The sequence below is a fragment of the Oncorhynchus nerka genome, linkage group LG20 (genome assembly GCF_034236695.1).
Source record: "Oncorhynchus nerka isolate Pitt River linkage group LG20, Oner_Uvic_2.0, whole genome shotgun sequence".
Classification (NCBI taxonomy): domain Eukaryota; kingdom Metazoa; phylum Chordata; class Actinopteri; order Salmoniformes; family Salmonidae; genus Oncorhynchus; species Oncorhynchus nerka.
Window position 1 is genome coordinate 61596205 of NC_088415.1, and position 18355 is coordinate 61614559.

Consider the following 18355-nt stretch of genomic DNA (forward strand, 5'->3'; position numbering starts at 1 on the left):
GGTTACCCCATTGGCACACAGCAAAAACGTAACCTTTTTCAAACGCTATTTTCTTGTCTGCTTGTTTTAGTCAATTACAAAACTACATTTAAGAAAAGTACAACATGCCTAAAGAATACTTTTCAACATTGTCTGCTCCCTAGCATTCTCACTACTTAGAAAAACGTTATATTATAAGGCTTTCTTCATGCCCCTTTTCATTCTTTATTTAACCAGGTAGGCAAGTTGAGAACAAGTTCTCATTTACAATTGCGACCTGGCCAAGATAAAGCAAAGCAGTTCGACACATACAACAATACAGAGTTACACAAAGTAAAGTAAAACAAACATACAGTCAATAATACAGTAGAAAAATAAGTCTTTATACAATGTGAGCAAATGAGGTGAGATAAGGGAGGTAAAGGCGGAAAGAAAAAAAAAGGCCATGGTGGCGAAGTAAATACAATATAGCAAGTAAAACACTGGAATGGTAGATTTGCAGTGGAAGAATGTGCAAAGTAGAGATAGAAATAATGGGGTGCAAAGGAGCAAAATAAATACAGTAGGGCGAGAGGTAGTTGTTTGGGCGAAATTATAGATGGGCTATGTACAGATGCTGTAATCTGTGAGCTGCTCTGACAGCTGGTGCTTAAAGCTAGTGAGGGAGATAAGTGTTTCCAGTTTCAGAGATATTTGTAGTTTGTTCCAGTCATAAAGGACTGATAATGATGCTAGCAGCCACTTGAGTGAGTAGCTAGCTAGCTACCGTCCCGAATGTGAAGCTAGCCAAGACCAACAACACAAACAAACAAACGGACTATACAGTCACATGTAGTGAATGGAGTTACAAATGGTCTGTACTAAACAAGTTTCCCACTTTCCCACACCTAATAGCTTGAAGCCATAGGGCTCTTGTCACAGGCTCTATTTCCCTATGTAGCATTGCAAACCGTAGGTCAGGATTTTTGACCTGGCTACATGTACATTGAACAACAAAGCAGCTTTTCGGCATGATTTTTTATTTCTGTGTAACACAAAAATCTACGACGAAGTTGCCTCTTTTACAATGGGGGTCAATAAGAAAGAATGTTAGTTTTCACCAATTTGTAAGCGTGGTCGAGGGGAATTTCTTATTATTATGTGAATACCGACTGAGACTATGGTTTGACAGTGCTGTGATAAGATATTGTGTAAAGTAATGAATTTGAAATTATGCCAACATTCCATTCAAACAATGCAATCAATCCACAGCCATACACTGGCTGAAATCAGATCATGACAGGATATTATAAACTGGGTGGTTTGAGTCCTGAATGCTGATTGGCTGAAAGCTGTGGTATATCTGACCGTATACCATTGGCATGGGTTACTGTTCTCACTGTTCTAATTACATTGGTAACCAGTTTATAATAGCAATAAGGCACCTCAGGGGTTTGTGGTTGCGTCGTGCATAAGAACAGCCCTTAGCCATGGTATATTGGCCAAATACCACACCTCCTCGGGGCTTATTGCTTAAGTAGCACTCACAGCTTTCTCAAGAAAACAATAATTTAGACATTGGTCTGTTTACATATATTTTAGGGGCTATTTATACAGCAAATTGGTATAAAACCAGTGTAAACTGTATTTCTAATTTTAGGTTGACAATAATTTTATTACACAATTTCTGATATACGTATATTACATCCCTTACTTTTTATTTTCCTGCATAAATAAATTATGCCTCTACTGCCATTCATTCCAATTAGGCTAGTTTGGATTTCTACCATACCAAAATGGCTGCTATTTTAGAGTTAATGAAATAGCCCGCTATAGTCATTTAATATGGTATCCATGTTAATAACTTGCACTGTATTCCACTCCACCTTCTACTAAAAATAAAATAAAAACGTAAACGTCTTCTTTTTTGGGGCAATATATGGGTACCCTACAAGCAGACTAGACAGACCATAGTATTTGTCTTGCCAGTGCTAATTCTACCAATTTCAAAGGGCTGTTGCAGTCTCATATTTACGGTAATAAATATTTACGTCACGATTTGAGCCGAAGTGAGTTTGCTATTGCGCACGGATCTTCCGCCTTAAAACATTGGGAACATCTCAATTGGTGCCTCTGGTAGTCTCTCCTCGTCTCCTTCTCAAAACCCATTGGATCAGAAGGTCAGAGGGGCGGGACCTCTGGCTTTTTCGTTCAATGGGTTTTGAGAAGGAGACCAGAAGAGAGGACGCGAGGAGGATCGTATTGAGATTGCCATTTATCAACATTACATATTGATATTGCACATTAGCTTGTCAATTGTAGACTATTTACTTCACACAGAGAATAGAAATCTGTCATTTGGACTAGACAAGATGGCCAGCTCTAATTTTCAGTCGCAGTTGTTATCCATTGTGGAGGTATTAGCTAAAGCAGCTGTAGCAGAAATAAACAAACGTGTTGATGACAGCTGTGCAGTTATACGGTTGGAAATGACCCAAAGCCAGCAAGATATTGATGTTCTGAAAAGGAAGTGTCAAATGATGGAAAGCGAGCTGAAGAAGACACGAGTCAGGAGAAAAGGTAGTAGATGTGTTATTCATGAAATATTGTGTGTGAATATCTGACTGAATACAATTATTATTATTTTGTTTTACCCATGGCATCAGAGAGATCGTCATATCCAGTCAATATTGTTTTGAACAAGCAAAGGAGTAACTCACAGTGGAGAGATGGAGAAATGGCTGTTGAAGAGGACTCTCAACCCCAGGTGTGATACATCACCTTTTACAATTACAGAGACCTGACCTCTTGGATCAATTCTGTTATTGGAATATCAGGAGAATTTACAGCATTTGTGTGATTCATGGGTATGAAAAGGGTTAGATATGGTGTGTCCAGAATGATAACCTCAGTCCCCTGTTACAGCCTACAGATGTGGAGCAGAGAGCAGAGACTGAACCAATACTGATCAAAGATGAGGAGACAGCAGAGGATGTGTGGAAGACTGACCCTCAGGAAGAGCTCAGGATCACTGGAGAGGGTGGGTGTGACCATAAGGGGTACCTCTCTGTCTATGGAAGACTGTGGGTGTGGTGGTATGCGTGTTCACTGGCGTCAGTTCAGCTTAACCTAGGGCAGGGGCAGGGGTTCCCAAACATTTTTGATTGCTGAAAACTCTTGTGAACCCAAACATGTGAAAAAAATTATGTAATTAACAGCCAATGTTTACTTTTTTTATTTGGGGCTATAGGAGTCAATTGAAAAACATTCTAACAATATTTCTGATTGTCTTCTCAACTCATCATCACATATGTTTAATGTGGGGCTATGACCGTCAATTGCAAATTAGTGTATTTCACCACCACTAATGAGATGGGTGTTCTTGATGCATGTCGTGTCAGAGCTTCTCAAAGTCAGGGAGCGTGGTCGACAGTGCGCAACTCGTCTCTGCTGTCACATCCAACCTGGACGAGAGAGCTGAATCCAGCTTCACACAGATATGAGCTGGCGAAGGGTACCTTGAGTTGTATGGTGCTTTCAAGACAACTGGGAACTCTGAAAAATACGAGGTCAAATCATGACGTCAGTATAATTCAGGTCGGATAGTAGTAGCTCTAGAAAGAGGCCCAAGTTGCCGAGTTGGAATTCCAACGATTTTTGTGGAAGTCTAAACCCATTTACTGCATTTCTACACAATTTAAAAACTCTAAAATGCTACTTGAAGGACAGCAAAAACAAACAAAAATGACCCTAGCCATTAATTATCACCTCAATATTAGGTTTAAAGGTCTGTGAAATGGCATATACTGTACAATATCAACCACAACTCAACCTCATCATTAAGTGACTAATTTACTTGTGGAACGGCGCACACAGTGCAACATGAAATAGATGCATAATGCAGACAGCGACTTCAAAAGCTGACATCCGTAGGTGGCGCATGAGTTTTAAGTTTGGAAAGCTATTTTTTCAGCATAAAATTGCACCTTTTATAATAAAGGATTGCATGCATCTATCTTTGCATTTGCAGACTAATGTAAGATATCACATTAGGAATAGTAGCTTGAGTTGATTGCATAGTCATCATTTTATGTAACTCAATCACTATTAGCAAATCAGACCGTTCTGAACAATGTATGCCTGAGCACGTAATGACATAGAGTAGGTCTAATCAGAGACATTTCTTCTCCTTTCTTTGCAGAGGAAAAATGTGGTCTTTTATAAACTAATTTCATGCAATTCTACTACACTTCTACACACCATTTTTTAATATGGCACATTAGTAGTCATTGTAAATAATAATTTATTCTTGACTGACTTGCCTAGTTAAATAAAGGTTAAATAAAAAATAAAAAAATACAATTAAAATAGCCTAATCTGCTGACTGACAAACGGATCAGTAAAAATGACCTTGTCTTGAATGCAACCATCTAATCTAGGCTGAAGAAAGTGGGAGACACAAACTGTACAATATGATGTCCATCTAGCCTGTAAGAGGACACTATTTTTCACCCCCAAAAAACTTTGAGTGGTACTGAGGGCCGATGCCCTCTGCGGCTGCCAATAAGAGAAGAGACTGTTCGCTCAATTGGGAGTTGAGAATTTTGATAACTAGAGACAGACTAGCCTCTTTTCTTTGTCTTCTCTTTTCAGCGATAGCCATTTGCTTTCTAAACTATGTTTTTCCTACGATTTTGTATTTTGAAATATTGTGATAGGCATATTTCTATTAAACTGCTTTTCACTGACCGCTGCAACATAACAATCAGCTGTTTGGTAGGCTATTTGCTGCACACGCTGATGGGTAGGCTGGCAGCTTCTCTCTGAGGGAAGCTTCGCATGGTCCTAAAGCCAGCCAATCTATGTGCTAAACAGCTGTTGCTTTTTAATCGCCATTGGAATGATTAAGTCTACTTTTTGGTAGCCTACTTTTACAATTTTAGTCTTGACCTAGGACATAGTGACTTCCATACCCAACTGACGCCCCTGTGCACGTTCCAAATTGCTCTACATTGGTGTTGAGCGTTTTATGTTCTGGCATATGGAGTGCACATACACACGCAATCAATTCTAAAGCAGTCAAGTTTTGCAACCGTTAAGGGTCTTTTGTAAAGTTTATTTTTGGTGTATTCCCAAATATTTAGATTCTAGTTCCAAGGCTGGGCAACCACAATCCTTTGAGCAACGGCGCTGTGATGAGGACTTCATTTCACAACCCAACATATCTTCTGAAGACTCAGTGGAACATTGCCCCAATTCTGATGGTCCAGAGGAACCAAGCACATCCCGGCTCACATCTACAGAGGTGTTTAGCACAGAGCAGCACGGGCCAAATGAGGACTCACTAGAGCTAGTGATGGTGAAGGAGGAGAAAGAGGAGGAGCTGGATCAGACCACGGCCCTGGCAGGACCTGACCAGTTTGTCATGGATGAGACTGATGGGCAGCTGTGGACCTCTGTGGATCCAGATAGAGACACTGACCCTGATGGCCACCCAGATTTCTCCTTTCATGGCGCAGAAGAGTACTCTCAGAATATCTAAATTTTTCCATCTCACAGTGGGCTCCCATCCCTACCTACTATGACAGATGATGTAGGACCATCACTTCACTCTAGAGGGAAATCACATGCTAACATGTTCAGTGTAGCAGCACACATGAAAAGACATGTCAGGACATTGGCTGATGAGACTAGACAACAGATGCCAGAAGGACAGAGCAGTGAGACGCTGAACTCAAATAATGATGGAAATAGTTTAGCTCTACAGCCAAGGCAGCATCAGCACAGGGCTTCAGAAGCAACAGTGAGAATGAGTGAGTGCATGACAGGGTCAAACATGGCCACCACCTCCACCTTCTCTGGGTACAGCCTGAGTCGCAGTAGTTTTAACATGGTGAAGAGAATGAGGACTCAGTGGAGGTCGGGCGGCACCACTGAGAGGCGTTTCAGCTGCACCTTCTGTGGGAAGAGCTTCCAGCGTTTCAGCCAGCTCAAAGAACACCTCCGGAGTCACACCGGAGAGAAACCGTACACCTGCGAACAGTGTGGCAGGAGTTTCACCAAGCAGTGCAACCTGATCAGACATGCTGTGGTCCACAGCGGGGAGAAGCCCTACGAGTGCACACAGTGTGGGAAATGCTTCACCCGGCGCTCCAGTATGAAGTCACATCAGAGAACTCACATAGGAGAGAGTCCAGTGTCTCAAAATGTGGTACCTGCATACCCTGGGGATCCACACACAAGTTTAATGTTGTCTCAGACCAGATGGAACAAATAGTAACATAATTGTAGCATTTTTTTGTAACATTTTCTATGTGAAAATGTAGGCAGAAGTTATTTTGAGACATTTTGACAAGCTTTTCCTCTCTATATATATTTTTTGACTGTTGACTGCACCTCACTTTCATTTTAACAACCTATTTACAACTGGTAACATTGTGTATTTGTACCACAAAATCATAAAAAACATGTTTATATTCAATTAAAAATAATATATATTAGAGTCATTTAGGAGCCATTTAGGATGTATTGTCTAGTGTGTGTTTGTCTTTCTGGGATGTCACTTGCCACAAGGGGACAGTTTCATATCAGGTCAGGTTAATTCAACTTGATTTCTCAAGTTATATTTTCACCTGACTCTGTTGCTGCCTTAAAATGTTAAAGGTGCACTATGCAGAAATCGCTCCGCCATTTCCTGGTTACGAAAATTATAATAGTGTGCCTAATTTCAGTTGGTGACAAAACAAGGAAGCATAGTGTAGAGAATCATTGTACAGTCGCGGCCAAAAGTTTTGAGAATGACACAAATATTAATTTTCACAAAGTTTGCTGCCTCAGTTTGTATGATGGATGGCAATTTGCATATACTCCAGAATGTTATGAAGAGTCATCAGATGAATTGCAATTAATTGCAAAGTCCCTCTTTGCCATGCAAATGAACTGATTCCCCAGAAAAAAATTCCACTGCATTTCAGCCCTGCCACAAAAGGACCAGTTGACATCATGTCAGTGATTCTCTCGTTAACATAGGTGTGAGTGTTGACGAGGACAAGACTGGAGATCACTCTGTCATGCTGATTGAGTTTGAATAACAGACTGGAAGCTTCAAAAGGAGGGTGGTGCTTGGAATCATTGTTATTTCTCTCAAGCATGGTTACCTGCAAGGAAACACGTGCGGTCATCATTGCTTTACACAAAAAGGGCTTCACAGGCAAGGATATTGCTGCCAGTAAGATTGCACCTAAATCAACCATTTATCGGATCCTCATGAACTTCAAGGAGAGTGGTTCAATTGTTGTGAAGAAGGCTTCAGGGAGCCCAAAAAAGTCCAGCAAGCGCCAGGACCGTCTCCTAAAGTTGATTCAGCTGCGTGATCGGGGCACCACCAGTACAGAGCTTGCTCAGGAATGGCAGCAGGCAGGTGTGAGTGCATCTGCACGCACAGTGAGGTGAAGACTTTTGGAGGATGGCCTGGTGTCAAGAAGGGCAGTAAAGATTCCACTTCTCTCCAGGAAAAGCATCAGGGACAGACTGATATTCTGCAAAAGGTACAAGGATTGGACTGCTGAGGGCTGGGGTAAAGTCATTTTCTCTGATGAATCCCCTTTCCAATTGTTTGGGGCATCTGGAAAAAAGCTTGTCCGGAGAAGACAAGGTGAGCGCCACCATCAGTCCTGTGCCATGCCAACAGTACAGCATCCTGAGACCATTCATGTGTGGGGTTGCTTCTCAGCCAAGGGAGTGGGCTCACTCACAATTTTGCCTAAGAACACAGCCATGAATAAAGAATGGTACCAACACATCCTCCGAGAGTAACTTCTCCCAACCTTCCAGGAACAGTTTGGTGACGAACAATGTCTTTTCCAGCATGATGGAGCACCTTGCCATAAGGCAAAAGTGATAACTAAGTGGCTCGGGGAACAAAACATCGATAATTTGGGTGCATTGCCAGGAAACTCCCCAGACCTTAATCCCATTGAGAACTTGTGGTCAATCATCAAGAGGGGCGGGTGTACAAACAAAACCCCACAAATTCGGACAAACTCCAAGCATTGATTATGCAAGAATGGGCTGCCATCAGTCAGGATGTGGCCCAGAAGTTAATTGACAGCATGCCAGGGTGGATTGCAGAGGTCTTGAAAAAGAAGGGTCAACACTGCAAATATTGACTCTTTGCATCAACTTCATGTAATTGTCAATAAAAGCCTTTGACACTCATGAAATGCTTGTAATTATACTTCAGTATTCCATAGTAACATTTGACAAAAATATCTAAAGACACTGAAGCAGCAAACTTTGTGTAACTTAATATTTGCGTCATTCTCAAAACTTTTGGCCATGACTGTACAATCTAAACCGCTGTGAAATATCTTTTCCATAACCAAAAATCTTTTATTTTCAGCAGTTTTGAAGCTGGTGTACAAAACCGAAAGTAAAAGACACAAAAATGGAAGTTATGAACGATAATTATAGAAGTAGCGCACATAGAACAGATATACCGCTTCTTAGACTTGCGTTAAATGAGAATGACATATCTATAACTCACATTTCTATGTGAGTTTTGTTGGTTCGCCCAGAGTTACATATTGCAGCTTTAAGTTATTTGTCAATTCAAAACTAGTCAATAAAATATTTAAGTATAATTGACTATACATGTTCAATAAGCTTCACATGTTACATCTGGAAACTACACTTTTACTGTGTACATTGTCTAATCTGACACTACACCAGTACTGTATGAAGATGGTAATCTGAATCGAAGGTCATTAGATACTGTAGATATCTAAATAGATTAGAGAAATGGATATGATTGTTAGTTTTAATGATTTACTGGTTCATTGATTTGCCAGTCAACAGAGGCGGAGATAATGGTGGAGATGTACAGAAAGAGAATGTGAGAGAAAAGGAGAGACTCAGGAAGTCAACAGGGGAAGTTTAGTGGTTTCTTGCGTCATTGCTTGCTGCTGCTTGGTTGTGCCTGTGCAGAGTGAAGGTAGGAACAGTCTTAACTCTCTTACTCTTTCTTATTCTTGTTTTTACCTCTAAGTCGCCCCGAAACTGGACAAGAGTAGCAGTGACAGTGTGTTAGATGTGGGATGGTAGGGGTCAGGGGGATGGAGAGGTGGGGTCAGGCTCAGAGGCTTTATGTTCTACAACAGGCCTGCAGTCACAATGTACAGTTAAATGGACTTCAGCTGTAGTGAGAGGGCCACAATTGCCACGAGAGGCCGGGAAGAGAGGGTCACAGAACAGCCAAAGACTTGGTTTGGGATGTCAGGGTGTCCCATCAGCATAGAGAGGCTTGATTGAATTTGAAGTGTCCCCAGATCACAGCACTGAGAGGGCGACTGGGAGTATTGGAGTGAAGGGTGTGGCTTGTTTATTTCGTGAACAAAATATATTGGGGGAAAGTGAAGAGTTATGTATGCTGTAGATTGTGAGTGATGCACAGTTTGATTTTAAGTGACCATATTAAGTGTTGTGTTGGTGTATACATATGATTTTGCTGGTTTCTTACTTTACAGAGTGCCACAAACACAACGATATACCGCATGACCCAGCTGAATAGCTTAACACAGCTCAGTATAGCACAGTAAAGTAATGCACTTCACCCAGTTAAACATAAAGCACAATAAAATCCAATGAAGAAAACAACACCGCCTATAATATTAACAGCACATTGTAAATGTATATGAAATCCACGTTACCATACAGAAAATACATATATTAGACAATCACGCACACACCTAGTTGACAACAGGGCTGAATGTGAGAGGTTGAGGCAGGAGAAAAGAAGAGATGCGGAGACTCCGGAGAAAAGGAGGGAACAATGAGAAGGTGTTTGGCTGTCACCTGTTGGACCACCTGGCTACAAGCTGTCAGGAGAGTAAGTCCCATGTTCCCTCAGTCTGTTAGAATATGTTGTATCTGAATAAGTTAAATATTAGCATTCTGTTGTTCATCCCTGTTAGTTCCATAGTATTATCATCTTGTCTGCCTCTCAGTTCCTCAGGTGCTGCGAAGCTGCAGTGAATTCATTGAGAAGCATGGGGTTGTAGATGGGATCTACAGGCTATCTGGGGTGTCATCCAACACGCAGAAACTTCGGTAAGCGTATGTGTGTTTGTGCCTCGTGTGTTTGTGTGTGTGTGTGAACGCTCCTGCGTGCTTGCGTGAGTCCATGTGTTTCTATGTGGTCAAGTACAGCAGTGAAATGTAATGTGTTTGTCTCCAAACAGGGGTGAGTTTGACAGTGAGGGAACCCCAGATCTCAATAAGGATGTGTACCTGCAGGACATTCACTGTGTCAGCTCTCTCTGCAAGGCCTACTTCAGAGAGTTGCCCAATCCTCTCCTCACATACCAGCTCTATGACAAATATGCTGTGAGTACCTGTCTTACTTGATAGTAATTCAGATACATGGACACCAGGGTTGCTTTCAGTTGGAGCGAAAAGGAGAAAGCATTGTGACATGGAAAATGAAGTGTTTCTATTGGACATGTTCAGGTATGTTCAAAATGTACCCAGTGAACGGGACCCAGCATTAAAGAGATTGAACGGGACTCACTTACAAATTCGTGCCATATTGTATGAATTGGAATTCATGTCACACGAAATACAGGAAAGATAAAAGTTTTTTTTTTTTTAATTGCAGGACGTAACATATCATACGAAATGTATGACATTGTACTAAATTGTTAAAATATTTTTGGGACCCGTGTTTGGCTTGTGAGCGCTACTTTTAAAACTACTGACTGACATTATACAAAACCTTTATAATGCATCTTTAAGATGGCATATGGCTTTATGTATCAACCTCACACACCACTTAACCCCAGGAAGCTGTGGCAATTCAGCTGGAGGACGAGAGGCTGGTGAAGATCAAGGACGTGCTAAAGGAATTACCCGCTCCCCATTACAGGTAAACCTCTACCTATTCAGACGTTTTTCATAGAGAAAGAGTAAATGTTTGCTATGTGTAACCGACGTGAAATGGCTAGTTAGTGGTGCATGCTAGTAGCGTTTCAATCGAAGAAGTCACCTTGAAGTAGTTGTTTCCTTTGCTCTGCAAGGCTTTTGTGGAGCGATAGGTAACGATGCTTTGTGGGAGGCAGTTGTTGTGTTCAGAGGGTGCCTGGTTCGAGCCCAGGTTGGGGCAAGGAGAGGGACGGAAGCAGCACTGTTGCATTGGTGCCGTGACCCAGATCACTCAGTTGGGCTTTGCCCAGCTGATGGGGTTGCTGCAGAGGAGGAGGAGGTCAAAAGGGGGGGCGAGTGTAACTGGTGTGAAATGGCTAGCTAGTTAGTGGTGCGCAATAGTAGCATTTCAATCAGTGATTCCACTCGCTCTGAGACCTTGAAGTACTTGTTTCCCTTGCTCTGCAAGAGCCGTGGCTTTTGAGGAAGCATTAAGTAATGATGCTTCATGGGAGGCAGTTGTTAATGTGTTCAGAGGGTCTCTGGTTCGAGCCCAAGTTGGGGCAAGGACAGGAACGGAAGGAATACTGTTACATATGTGTAACATTGCTGGAACCATCTGTTTGTAACTAGGGGGACTGTACATTTTGCTATGTGTAGTTTTTCTTCAATAGTTTCAACTGTTTTCAAACTAACTATAGAATTAAACCACTTCCCTCTCTTTTTGTCCCTTCTCCCGCCCCCTGGTTTCTCAGAACTCTAGAGTTCCTGATGCGTCACCTTGTAAAGATGGCTTCTTATTCCTCACACACCAACATGCATGCCCGGAACCTTGCCATTGTTTGGGCTCCAAACCTTCTCAGGTGTGTGTATCTACATGAGAGAGAAAGACATGAACTAGATAGAGATAGTTTAAACAGTGTGTTTGCATTGTTCAATGTTGTTTAACCCGCTGTTTGCAGGTCAAAAGACATTGAGGCGTCAGGGTTTAACGGTACTGCAGCCTTCATGGAGGTGAGGGTCCAGTCCATCGTAGTGGAATTCATCCTCACCCACGTGCCCCAGCTGTTTCCTGGTTCAGGTACATCACCTCTTTCTTCCTCTCTCTCTCTCTCTCGCTCTCTCTGACTGTTTCCAATTTTTTTTACATTACAGCCTTATGCTAAAATGGATGAATTAAAAAATATTCCTCATCGATCTACACACAATACCCCATAATGACAAAGCAAAAACGGCGTTTTAGATTTTTTGCAAATGTATATAAACAAATAATTCCATACCTTATTTACATAAGTATTCAGTACCCTTTGCTATGAGATTAGAAATGGAGCTCAGGTGCATCCTGTTTCCATTGATCAACCTTGAGATGTTTCTACAACTTGATTGGAGTCCAGCTGTGGTAAATTCAATTGATTGGACATGATTTGGAGCAATGATGAACGGAGCAAAGTACAGAGAGGTCTTTGATGAAAATCAGCTCCAGAGTGCTCAGAACCTTAAACGACAACGACCCTAAGCACACAGCCAAGACAACTCAGGAGTGGCTTCAGGACAAGTCTCTGAATGCTCTTGAGTGGCCCAGCCAGAGCCCAGACTTGAACCCGATCAAACATCTCTGGAGAGACCAGAAGATAGCCGTGCAGCTACACTCTCCATCCAACCTGACAGAGCTTGAGAGGATCTGCAGAGAAGAATGGGAGGAACTCCCCAAATACAAGTGTACAAAGCTTGTAGCGTCATACCCAATAAAGCTTGAGGCTGTAATCGCTGCCAAAGGTGCTTCAACAAAGTATTGAGTAAAGGCTCTGAATACTTACGTAAATATGATATTTCAGTTTCTTATTTTTTAAATAATTTTGTAAAATAATCAAAAAAATTGTTTTTGTTTTGTCATTATGGGGTGTGTAGATTGATCAGCGGAAAAAAATGTTTTTTATCCATTTTAGAATAAGGCTGTAACGTAACAAAAAGTGTAAAAAGTCAATGGGTCTGAACACTTTCCGAATGCACTGTACACTGGGGCGGCAGGGTAGCCTAGTGGTTAGAGCGTTGGACTAGTAACCGGAAGGTTGCAAGTTCAAACCCCCGAGCTGACAAGGTACAAATCTGTCGTTCTGCCCCTGAACAGGCAGTTAACCCGCTGTTCCTAGGCCGTCATTGAAAATAAGAATTTGTTCTTAACTGACTTGCCTGGTTAAATAAAGGTAAAATAAAAAAATAAAAAATAATCTCTCATATCTCCTCTCTTTCTTGTTCATCTCCTTATAAAGGTATTGGTCTGGAGTGTCTAAAGTCATTCCCATCTCCCTCTATACACAATCCAGAGAAACGTTTATTCCCAGCCATTCCACTCCAGTTAGGCAACATCAGCCCAGGGGACGGCCCCCCGGCCATGCGCTCCTATCACGCCATCATCGACGGCACAGACAAGTAAGCAAATTAACCAAAGAACCCAAAAATGTCAAATTTATGACAATGTAGTAGTAGGGAGTAACAGTATAGTGGTTGAGATAGGTAGAGATTTAGTGGTCGCAATCGTAAAAGGTAGACTAGTACTAGAGGGGATAGTTCTTCTTCCATGAACAGTTCACGTGGTGAAGAAAAACTCCTGGCCCCCAGTAACAGTAGTAACATTCTCTACAGGAGGAAGGGATCTCTCAAGAGCAGGAAGTGGAAGTCCATCTTCAATTTAGGAGGCAGACTCCAAGACCCGAGAGGAAGGAACAAGAACTCAACCAAAGGTATGCGCCCTCTCCCATAAGAATCAGTGCCACACTGATGTTGTTATCGTTCAATACAATGCATAGCTTTGCAATGGTAATAATGATTCATTTTGAGTTGTAAAATCATCTCTCCATTTCTCTGTAGAAAAAGAGAGAACTGTCTTAAGGCCAGCCAAGAGCATGGATTCCCTGAGCTCAATGCCCTATTCGCATGAAGGTACACATCCTTCCTTGTTTACCCACTCCTCATCTATAGTGTATAGATATTGGTGAACATGTTTGTAGAGTAATCCATGCATGCTGCTAAAGCATACTTACATTTCTGTGTTCAGTAGTACTATAGGCTTACACTTATGACAGTTTCATCTGTAGACTAATGTGACTGTTTACCATACCTCACAGGTTCCAGACAACGAGTCCCTTCCACTGTCATATCCCCCCTGGCTCAGCCCTCTCCCTGTCCCCAAGGTGGTGCGGATGGAGGGGCATCCACTAATGGTAGTGATGTGGGCAGCGGGTATGCTGTGACCTTCCGGAGGGGTCAGGGGGCTAGTGTGAGTGTAGTGAGCGGGGGCGGGGGAACCAAGGGCACATACAGTCGACTGGGCAGTCACTGTAGCGGGGCAACAGCACTGAGGCTCTGCAACCCCCATCCAGATCCCCAGGAATCTCCAGCAAAGCGGACCGGCGGGCAGGGATACACATCTCCGGACCTTTCTCAGTTACCGTTCCCCTTCACATCACATCAGGCCTGGCCTTTGGGGTGCTGCAGGGAGGTGGTGCAGAAAGGCGAAACCATAGCGGAGGAGAGGGGAGCCGAGATAAGGGAGAGGGTGGGGAGGGTGTGAGACAGGAGGGAGGGGAAGGGGAAAGGCACATTCGAGTGGCAGTTGTGGGGGAGGACGAGACTGATGGAGTCAAGAGAAGAGATCAAGAGGTATCGGAGGAGAGGAGAGATATGGATGATAAAGTTGAAGGAAAAGAAGACAGAGGAAAGGAGGAGGAACTGAATGGGGACTGTGTATCTAAGCCATTAGAGGAGAGGGGTGAAGAGGGTGAGGGTGGAGGAGAGGATAAAGTAAACCATGAAAACGATGAAGAGGAGGATGAAGAGGGAGAACACATGGGTATGTCTGATCATTCATATATTTTAACAATCATAACACATTTGTGCAATAAGGGAAATGAAACTGTGATTGATCCTGTTTGGAGTGAGTTTTTATACACTTGTGAAAATTGAATTATTGACAATTGGCAATTAACAATCTAAGTTGGATAGGACTTTTGTTTTAATCTGTCAAATCTACATATAATTGTCAGAAATCAAAGGCTCTGTGCAGACTGCCCTGGATGCCCGAAATGGTGTCAGAAACGAGGCAGTTGCCACAGATGTGCCGTACCCTACGACAATGGAGGAGGACGATGCACAAGTCCAGGACTGTCCACTAGACTTTCAGGATACTTTTGGATTCCTGGACCTCATGGACAGCAGTGCTTCCACCAAGGTGTGTGTGCGTGTGCACGTGTGTGTTTCATTATTTAGTCATGATCCTAACCTCTTTTCTCCCAGATGTTCCAGGCGTTCTCAGTGGAGCCTCATCATGCGGAAGATGAGTATGAGGACGAGCTGGAGCAGAGATCCCCTGGACTCTCATATGACAAACCAGACTCTGTCACACAGCCACCTGTAGACACACAGACACAAATACAGACAGGCTGCCAAACAGAGACACACACACTGAGGCAGACACAAACTCCCACACACAGACCTCTAAGCTTTGATCAATATGAACGAGCCAACAAGTCAATGAGTCTACCGTACATATCCAGGCCCTTCCTGCCTGCTCGCTGCTCTTCCTCTGAAGAAGAGGATAATGACGACGAAGATGCTGATTACGACAGAGAAGATGAGGAGGACGATGATGACATGTTCTGTAAAAGTCTACCATCTAGTTTGGTGTTCAATAGACTGACATGGAGTGGGCCTCAGCCTGACATGGAGAATGGTTTGTCCCTCCCAGCTAAGCCCTCACAACAATTGGACAATGCTTCTGATGACAGGTCCATAGGAATTGGTCTATCACAGAGTTCTGAGGCCAGAATGCCTCCTGAGCACTTGGACATTGATTCCCCTGATTGCTGTAACCCATTAGAAGAGGTCTTGAGGCATAGCAAGGCTGAAGAAGAGAATAGACTGGAAGCGATAGACCTGTTGGAGGATACAAGGCAGGATCCAGACAACCAGGAGAAAGACCATGCAGACACACTGACGAATACATGCACAGAAAGGTAAGCCGAGGTGGGTTAGGAAGCGAATCAAAGTCAAGAACAGTATATCAGGATAAATGTACATGATAAATGTTACCTGTCATCATAGAGCTGATGTCTTACTCTTCACTTTACAGCACTGTTGTCACTTGTCACTCGGTTGAAACGAGCATGATGAAGGAAGAGGAAACACCAGGTGACATTGAGAGAGGCCTCGCTTCCGCATCCTCTTCAACTGACTGTGAGGAGGCCTCACTGCAGACCACTGCAGAGGAAGAGGACACTGGAGTTCACCGTGGTGGACTTCACTGTGGTGAAGGTGTGATTTCAAAGGGTTACAATGGCGATACCGTGAGCGAAGCCGAGAAAGAAGATTCACAAGAGCATTTACTCTCTGCCTGTCGTATAGTTTCCTGTGCTGAAGAGCCAAAGAACATACTCAATGAGCGATCTGAGGTAGTTTCAGCTGGGGGCGCAATGGAGCAGCCTGAAAATAGTGCTGAGAGGGATAGCGAGGGAAAGAAGGAAGATGTCGAGGAAGAGATGGAGGAAAGAGAAGATAGAAATGGGGGAGAATTTAACAAACAAGAAGGAGAGGTAACAAGAATTGAGACTGAGGAGAGAGAGGTACTAAAGGAGTTGGAAGAAACAGAAGGGGAGGACTTTGGGGCGAGGGAGCAAAAAGGAATGATTGAAGAAGAGGAAAGGATAGCAGGTGAGGAAGGGGAGGTAGGAGAAGAAGACATTTATGAGATAATGAGCGTATTAGCCAGGGATGACATGATGGAAAGTGGAGATAGGAAGGATAGGGAAGGGGAGACTGAGGAACGTAAAGTTATGGAGGAGGTGATAGAAACCAAAGAGGGAGAGAGTATCAGAGTACAGCAGAAAGAGATAGATAAGGAAGGAGAGAGTAGGGCAAGTGAAGAGATGAGTGCAAAAGAAGAGACGAAGCGAGAGGTGGAAGGAGTGGATACCATGGGAGAGACTGAGGAAGAGGCAGCTGAAGAGGGAATGGAAAATATGTTGATTAATAATGAGGAGCATAAACAGGACCTAGAGGCCCAGCATGTTTTAGAGAGAAGAGAAAGAGCTATAGATCTGATGAAGGATGTTGTGGAAGAGGGAGATGAGGAGGGAGATAAAGAGATGGAAGTGGGAGGTGTAATCAGAGATGAAGAAGGAGATAGTATACATGTGGTCCAACAGGAGACAGAGGAACGTGAATCAACAGGACCAAATAAGGAGAACCAAGAGAGGGAGAATGAAGAAGAGACAAAAGACCAACTACAGATACCAACAATAATAGAGGAAAGCGAGGAAGAACTGAAAGAGGTCCAGATTTACATCAAAGAATTGAATGAAGGACAGAAGGAAGGGAGAGGTAGTAAAGTGGGGTCTGAAAAAGGGGTGGGGAGAGTGCTGGTCAGGTCTAAACAAAAAACACCCCCTAAAGTGTTTCAAGCAAGATCAGTGCCAATGGTACCACCCAAGCCACATCACTGCCGAATAACTGCACTGAACCTCAGACAAGAGCAGCAGAGGGAGAGAAGAGAGGCAGACCGAGCCAGGGGGAAGGGAAAGGTACACAGGGCTTTGGGACAGCAAGATAAGGCCAAAGAGAGAAAGATGGAAGGAAAGCCAGAGCATGACAAAGTCTGCGAGACAGAACAACAGTGGAATGAGAAAGGGGAAGATGAGGGGAGAGGCTAAAGGGAGTGGCAGGCACAGTGGGGAGGGGAGAGGAGGAGAGATGTGGAAGAGGGGGGAATGAGAGACATGATGAAAAACAGTCAAATAAGTATGTGTTTTGATGAAGCTGTTGAAATGGAAATCAAGAGAGGGAGCGAGGAAGAGGGCAGTGAGAGGGAGAAACAGAAAGATTGAGGATATGAAGTACAATAAAGAGAAAGATGTGGACAAAGACGCCAGTAAATGTTGTAGTCATCGACTCTGTCTGGACGGTTAGTATACAACTGATCATTTATATACAATATATAAATACATAAACATTTATTTTTAATTTTTATTATATTCCCTGTATAATTCAGGGCAACTCCGAAAACTCTCTCCCTCTGTAAATGTCCCACTTTTTGTTGCTGGTTTTAACCTATTAATGTAACCTATTAACTTACCATTTTAACTGCTTGGTTTTAATCAATCAGCAAAGAGCTGTCAATGTACACCAAGTATGGAAATCTCAGGTATCACATCTCATGCATAACCACAATGGGTATTGTTAAGAGTGAGCAAGCAAATGGTGAGAAAGCAAATGTAATAACTTCTTAGGAGTTAATGAGGGCAATGTGTTAAGGGCAATGTGTTATCATTTGTGTCAATTCCATAAAACAATGAATTTTCTGTTTTATTTGTTTTTGTAAATAAACTTCTTCTGCAAAGAAAAGTGTCCGTCGTATTTGTATTTTCAAAAATAATTTCACTAAGTAGCTAGCAGACAATAAAAACAGGTAGCTAGGCGTTTATGACTG

General features: G+C 42.8%; 2 pseudogenes; both read left to right on the forward strand.

Moving 5' to 3' along the window:
* Positions 1-2192: 2192 nt before the first annotated feature.
* On the forward strand, positions 2193-6464 carry LOC115101562 (zinc finger protein 473-like; annotated as a pseudogene).
* A 2232-nt stretch (positions 6465-8696) lies between these two features.
* On the forward strand, positions 8697-18270 carry LOC115102895 (trichohyalin-like; annotated as a pseudogene).
* The last annotated feature ends 85 nt before the right edge of the window (positions 18271-18355 follow it).